Source organism: Rhagoletis zephyria, unplaced genomic scaffold (assembly GCF_001687245.7).
Source record: "Rhagoletis zephyria isolate East Lansing unplaced genomic scaffold, Rhagoletis_zephyria_1.1 Rzeph_scaffold_03129, whole genome shotgun sequence".
Lineage (NCBI taxonomy): Eukaryota > Metazoa > Arthropoda > Insecta > Diptera > Tephritidae > Rhagoletis > Rhagoletis zephyria.
In genome coordinates this window covers 7,433-15,603 of record NW_016160213.1, presented here as the reverse complement: position 1 = coordinate 15,603, position 8,171 = coordinate 7,433, and positions in this window count along the sequence as shown.

Genomic DNA, 8,171 nt, shown 5'->3' with positions numbered 1-8,171 from the left:
TACATCGGCTTGATTGGTTTCATTCACTCCATTGATCGTTCACTTTGAACTACAGATTGCATTTCGATTGACCCATTTACAAGCCATTTACTGACTGGCTATGGTAGGCTAGAAGTGTGTGTATGAACCTACNGTAATTTTTTATAATAAAAATTCCAATTGCTTTGTTATTTTGTTTAAATGATTTGATGCTGTCGCATCGATTTTAATCGACGGCAATTATGAAGTTCCGCAAAAAGTACTGCCTTGTAAAAGCGTATGATTGCAATGTACATACATACATACATCGGCTTGATTGGTTTCATTCACTCCATTGATCGTTCACTTTGAACTACAGATTGCATTTCGATTGACCCATTTACAAGCCATTTACTGACTGGCTATGGTAGGCTAGAAGTGTGTGTATGAACCTACATACATACATATATGCATGTATATAAATGTACATATAAAATCACATTTTACCCATATTCGACCGCTGGTCGATTTTACAACCATAAATTTTGATGGCCCATATATCCGGAGTTAAGTTTTATTTGTTTGATTTGTTTTAAAGGAATTAATTTTTGTATTTCTTTAACGAGTGAAGTATAGTTTGTATGGTGAAATGTTAAATGAAGATTTTAGTAAAGGGTAAAGTAAAAAAAGGGAAATAAAAAATTGGTTATATTATGGGTATTTATAGAAACGCGTAAATGCCTCGTAACCGCGTAAACTATGTAAATAAACCGAGTTTCCATACAAAATTAAGTAAGCTTACAAGGCATTTACGTGTCTAGATAAGTTTCCCTATTACACTGTACGACAATTTGATAACAACTCAAATCAGCCCGGACTTTGCTAATATTTTCTAAAAGTATACATATCCAGTAATAAAACACTCGATGGATTTGCTAAAGTTGGCTTGTATTTTTATTTTATGGCTTACCAAAGTTTTCATGTCGCGGCCTAAGTAGTTTTCAAAAAGGTGGAAAAAAGGGTTAAAATAAATGTCTGAGCGAAGCTAAAAGTTAAGATATACATACATATGTAGTAAAATTTCATGGGAAATATTTTCGTACAATATTTTAACCTATTAGCTCCCGACTTAAAAGATCGTTTTGAAACTTACTTCGTCAGAGGATTGATATATTCTAGAAAATTATTCTTCGGAAAATTTTACTAGTGGTCTTCTCAGGAAAAAACTTAATGCCACCAGAAAAAAAAACTAGTCTTTTGTTTTTCTACATAAAAATTGTGAAAAATTGATTTTGGCTGGTATTTCTTCTTGGCATAGATTGTAAAGAACAAAACTGTTGAAATTTAATTCGCTTTTAGTTTATTTTTGCAGGCTTTGCCACTTTTTACTACAAAAGTCAGACAGTTTACAGCTTGAAGTTAATTTTGCGGCTGAGGTTCTTTTTCATTTTTCTTCGCAAAAATTAGTTAATGTATCTTACTCCTTTTTTATGTGAGCACGTTGCCCTTTTTTCTTTATTGTGCTTTGTTTTCAATCAATGACCGCCTTTCACTACTGACGCTGTGTACATTTGTACATACCCCACATTGTTGGAAAATTCTTTATCTCTCAGTGAAACAGAAATCCATATTTTGAAGTGCAAACGAAAGCTTTCAATGCAAAGAAGCAGGCGTATTGTAAGATGGTGGAGAATTCGCTTTTCAAAGAAAAATGCAGTGTTTATTGTTTTGCGCTATCAGCTGTCACTTGTGGCATGCATATCCTTACCACATATGTACATAACTGCTGCACGTTGCAACTGCTGCTTTGTAACTACATTGCCACTTAGATGTGCAGAGCTGCACTTGAACGCATTCAACAGCATTATTGTTGTGAGTTACTTTTGAAATCTTCGCTCGACAGCTGCAGAAAGAAGAAACAAAAGCGTAGCATACTTTTTAGAGCAAAGCGTATTTAGGTAGGCAGTGGGATTTAGTGGCTTCAATAAAACTTTTTCATATTGCATTTTTCGCTTGCATATTTCTATTTGAACATTTTCTATCTGCTATTCTCGGCTCTTCGAAAGGCTTTTCTCACCGCTTTTATTTGGGTTGCAATCGTGTTTTTGTTGCAACTTGAATTGCAGTAAAGGTGTTGTGCGATGCATTGCATGCCTTGTGCTTTTATTTGCGATATCTCTATGAAGGGATTTTGGTTTAAGGGTCAAGATGAAATTTGCATAAATAAAAAGCGGATAAAGTAAAAAAAAAGTATATGTAAAAATATTTTCGAGCCCAACGTAGTTGCCAATTTTTATCGCCTTGCCTGCTAGCTGGCGCCTGTGTTAAATAAACGCTGACACTTTATGCCAAAATATCAATATTTATTTATATGTACGAGTATAAACTATGTGTCACACAAGAATTGTCTACACTAGTAAACTTAACCAATAAACTTAACCATGTCCGAAATGCTGAACCATCAAATAGTACTTTGTTAGTATTTTGGCATTTTAATGTGGCACCATTAAGCTATGCAGTTCAACAATAAATTACCATACAAGTAAAGTATACATACATTAGGGTGCATCAGTCTCCACAAAAAAAAAAAAAAATAAAAATAAAAAATCGGTTCTCTTTTTCCATCGGAATTATAAAATTTATTATATTTTAAGACTTGCGGCAAAATATTTTCGAAAAATATTAAGGTTTAGAGCTGGAGGTATTTGAAAATTCATACCTCCAAGATTCGAGTTTTTCTTAAATGAAATTAGTTTTAAAAAAATATTGTTTCCAAAAGCCCACCTCATATGATAGAAGGGTTTAAGTATAAAGAAAGATTATACCGATTTGAAAATATGTACTCAAAAATCGAGTTTTTCATAAATCAAATTAAGTTTTTAAAAATATGTTTTGTTTCAAACAATCAGCTGATGGAAGGTCTGCTTACAAGTTTAAACATTTTATCAAAATAATAAAATTTTTGGAGGTGTTTAAAATCGGTCTAGCTCAAGTAAAGCTTAAAGTCTTAAAATGTAATAAATTTCATAATTCCGATGGTAAACAGAAACTTTTTCTGGCGAGGCACTCTAATGTACATAAAAAGTGTTAGCAAGCACCATGGCGACGCAGTTTATTAAGACGTTGACCGTCCCCTTTGAACCCGCCAGCAAAATTTTCTGCTGAAGTTGTATACAATTCTCGAAAAAAAGTGAAAGAAAAATTAAACAAATTGTGATTGAGTTCATTTGGCCATTGGCGCCGCACAAACACTTGGCAGACATATGCACATAAATATCTACAAAGTCATCGTGTCGCTTTGCTACAAACACTTTGATAGCAAACATAAACATATAGAGACCCTGCAGGGAAAACAGCTAGTTTCGAAGTAGTCTGCGTTTCGAAAATCGTCTCCACAAAAAGTAGTTACTGATAGTCTCAATTCGAAGCTTCGTTACTACACAACTACTCGAAGGATCCCAATATATGTTTTCTGTTTCAAGTGTGAGGCAGCAAAGCGACATGATCACTATGTAGATACGCTCAAAATCGACCCATAAGCGACATGGTTCTTCAACTAAACTTCAAATCTACAGCCTAAGCATACTGTCACAAAAGTCTCTAATCCATCACTAGTCTTTAAATATCACAACTTTCTGCAGGGAGGGTTGTTATTGAAGACGAAATATTAATAATAATCGCTTATGTTTTGTGCAATATTTTCTTTTGTGGCTAAGCACAGCTCATACATTCGTATGTGCACATGTACATATGTATGTAGGAATGTTATGTACATATGTATTTTACATTAAAGGAGTACGCACAGCGTCTGTCTGGCGTTTGGCTCACAACGTTGGTTGCTCCCATGCAACGCGTAGACTATGCGGAGACACATTTGTACAGTTCCTAATTTGCCTTAGATTTTGCTGTTTTAAAAGCTGTACGCATTGCCAAACATTAAAATGTTGGAATGCGAATTCGCGTTTACTTGACTTAATCGTTCGTACGAAGGCCAATTTAGATGGAGCTAACTTAATCAAGCTAACCTGAGTTGGCGCTATGTCGATTGCTTATACATATGTCATCCTGAAAAACGCTGCAGTGATCTGGGAGTCTATAGCACTCTCTCAGAGATGCTGTTGAAATCTCCATTTTGGAGCTATCCTTGAAAATGGGGATTTTGCCATCGTTTAAACTTCCAGTCACTTGTGTCGGGAAAATAGATTTTCTGTGATCTGATAATCCGAGTTACTATACTCCGCCACCACTCTGTCGAGCGTGAAGGAGTGACCCTTACAAGTCGTTTGCCGATTGTTACACGCACCAAGTCGTAGAGTGCTTTTAATTGCGACACTTTTGACGAATAAATCCTGGACATGTGTGTCTCTAGCGTCGCCTGAGGCGTTGAGTAAATTGCTTTCGTTGTGTATTGGAATTAAGCGCCTAAAACTATGCTAATAATAATTTTTTTTTACAAAAATGTGAGAAGGCTGCGAGATATCTAATTTGGACTGTACATGAAGAAAGAACTAAGAAATAAATTGCTTTAGCTTTAGCGTTTATGAAATTTTTTTTTTTCAAAAATTTATGTTTATGTATCAAAAGTAGGATAACCCAACATTGGTTTCCCGCTTTGCCAATTGCTGGCTTGACATTGTACTTCCTCTTGCTAAAATACTTATCTGCAAGCAATATAACTTACAGCCAAGTAGTCAAATATAAAATTTATAAGACTTTTTTTTTCTAATTTGGCAGACGCATTGGAGCTGCATCACGGAAAGAGCAAGTAGAATACATACGTACATACATATTCTTAAAGATTGCTAGCCAAAAACCGACTGCCACACCCAACATCCGGCAAAGATGCACTAAAATAAATTACTTTGTTGTACTTATGTATGTGCCTTATGTATGTATGTGTACATGTATATATTCTTACAAACACAAATACCTATCTATGTACATATGTCCGCACTTAGTTAGCTCTTTGACTATGCCGGAAATGAAAATTAAAGTTTGCATATTGCATTTGTGGTGGTGGTCAGTAGCTGCAGAGGCAGCAGCAAGAGCCGCTCAGTGGTTGTCTTGCTCTTCTGTAAAGTAGCGACAAGTTGGTGACGACTTTCATGTCTTTGCCTAAGTATGTTTGTCAGAAACAGCTTAGCATGGAAGATGTCTTCAACAGCAAATCCACTCGAATCCATGTGCATGGCATGCATGCAAATGGCTGGATGATGTGTGAGGGCCAGGCCATATTTGCTGAACAAACAATGCAATTATTATTCCAATAGTGCTGGCGAAGATTGTTTTAGTTTAAAGCTACACATACATATATACATACATGCATATGTATTGCTCTTTTGCGCCTCTGCCTGTTCTTAATAAGGAAGTGTCCAGTTCATTGTTAGTTCGTTAAGATTAAATTATATCTGTAAGGTATGCAAACACACATCCGCTACAGGCAACTCCTTCTAAGTAACCTTTGTATGTACATATGTACATAAGTATGTATGTATGTATCTGTGTAGCTGCTTGGCTACAACGACGTCCATCTCTCTTGCAGCACATTCACGCTCATGCCCACACCTGCACATACATATGTATTTTCTTTGTACGCCCTTATTGCCTTTATTGATAAGCTATATTGCTGTATTGATATGCTAACTAAGTTGTACTAGCTCTGGCAGCTTCACTGTTAGCCTTTGCCACTCAAATTGCATTAAAATTTAGCAAATTTCGCATGCAGTTCGCGTTCATTGAAGAATTAATTGTAGTTGATTGTGTGTTAATTGTGCGGGCCATACGTTTCAAGTGAAGTATGTACTATTATCTACGTGTTCTTGGGTATTACGACTGGGTGAAGGATGTTATACATATGTGGGTGGAGATTGTATTAACGCTGTTATGAAATGTATTCTAAATATCGAAAAATTATCGTAGGCTACAAAAACCAAATTTTAGAGGAATGTGTTTTTTGTATTTTTCTCTGCTGCGGTGGTGCTACCAAAGTTTAGATTTGCTGAGATAGTTGAAAAATATAACTAAACGCAAGATTTTTTTTTTGTAGAAAGGTCTCCATATTCTAATTTCTTAGAACATGCATATGATCACTTCGCCCACAAGAAAAAATTCATTGTCACATATTTAGTACGATGAAATTTACAGTAAATTTTTGGGGCAGCTATTGGGATCTAAGCCATAATATTTGAATAGGTGATGCGTTATGGGTTGTAAAACAAAGCTGAATCAAAAAGTGAATTTCGTAAAAAAATGTGACATACGATAATTTTGCGCAAATACGCTGAAACTACTGGCTTCCAAAACGAAGCAAATATTTGTTTTCTCATGGCAAAACATAATATACAAAAAGAAAAAAAAAGATAAAACTAAAAAAAATTAAATAAAAAAATTAAAATCATATGTAAAAAGTATAAAAAAAGTTAAAATAATTAAAACAAAATGTCTGAAAAAATTTACGTTTAAAAATATACCTTTGGAAACATATTTAGAAAAAATGTTAAAAGGAAATATTTTAAAATATTCAAAAAAATATGTTCACAAAATTTGATGCAAATTATGGTTTTGCTAGCCCTTAAAAATCACCATCTGCTATAATTTTTTACTTGTAGACTAATGGTCCTAAAAAGGCTGAGGGAACCTATGTAGCCGTGAACATTTCTTTAATATATTTTTTCAATATTAAAAAATTTTTGTTTTTAAAATTTTAACCTACACTTTTGTGTGCTGTACATTTTTGTATCGAATTTAAAGAAACACATGTAAAAGTACTCATCTGCTTATAGTTAAAACGAGTAAAAAATTAAAAAAGTAGTAAAAAAAGTATTAAAAAAACTAAAAAAGTTAAACCAATTTAAAATGAAAAAAAAATATTTAAAAAACTCTGGGAGAACGGTTCAAGATATATGTACATGTGAAAACATGTTTAAAAAAATTTTAAAAGGAAAAATTTTTAAATATTAATATTTAAAATATTGAATATCCTAAAAAAAATTACAGAAATTACGTTCTGCTAGCCTTTAGAAAATCATATTCTGCCATAACTTTTAACTTATACAATAATGGCTCTGAAAGGGTTAAAAGCAACCACTCTTAAGTAACTTATATTTTTGTGCACTGAAAATTCATTAGGTTATCGATATGCTGATCTATATTACTTGTCAATATTTTTATCGATATGTCCATTGATATTTCTTATCGATATGTTTATCAATACTTTTCTGATAGATTTGTCAGCGTAATTATCTAAACTTTTTTGTAATTGAGGATTACTAAAGGCGTAGTGTACTCAATAAAAGTGTAGGCAATAATAAGCAAATTTTAGTATTTAAAAAAATGCTAGCTTTGTCCTTTTAACATAAGAATTACCTTATTTCTTTGCTTTGCGGCAAGTCCATACCGGTAGTACCTGCCCGTCGACGAGAATTCACTAGTCATTTAAATACCTTTTATTGTATAGAACCTTCCAAAGAAGCTCCACTCCTTCCAATCCTACTTTTCTTATGCACAATCTCATTGTGTTTGCTCCCTGCTTGGCTTCTACCCTTCTCACTAACAACTCGCAAGTGACTAAAGCTCATTGGTGCGCGCCCAACGCGCTCAATTTATGTACTTTAGCTGGGTATTTGAATAAATCTACTTCGGCGGCGATGCAAATGCAAAGCATTGCAATCTTCTCATTCCTGTCTGATTACGCTTTGCAATGTCTCTGCGCTAGCGTACTTTGAAGTTAAACAGACAGCAGCACCACCGACACCGACACAAACATAGTTGCCTAGACAGGCAGTCACACTAAATACCTGCGTACCCACTCGTACCGTCAATCTGCAAAGGTGTATAAATCCACAAAGGCACCGCCAACCAGCTAAAAGCAGTGAACCGATGAGCAATTCAATTTGGCCAAATAACACGCGCTGCACTGGCTCGATTGGCGGCGGCGAGTCAGTTTGGTATAGAAATCCAATAAAATGCGTATTAGCTGCGACACATCGGACGTTTATTGAAGCTTAATGCCGCGTTGCGTATCCGCCGCTTAAATCCATTAAGGTGCCAAACGGAACATTTATTGCGGTGCACACAGTAATGCTTCCTACGTTGGCACTTCCACTAGTGCGCTTCTTCACCGCACTTAATCCACTTATAGTCAGGAAGAGCAGATGTAAGAGTTGAGGGGTAGATGAGGAAGTAAGCTGGGTAGAGTTTTGGGGTGCAGGGTG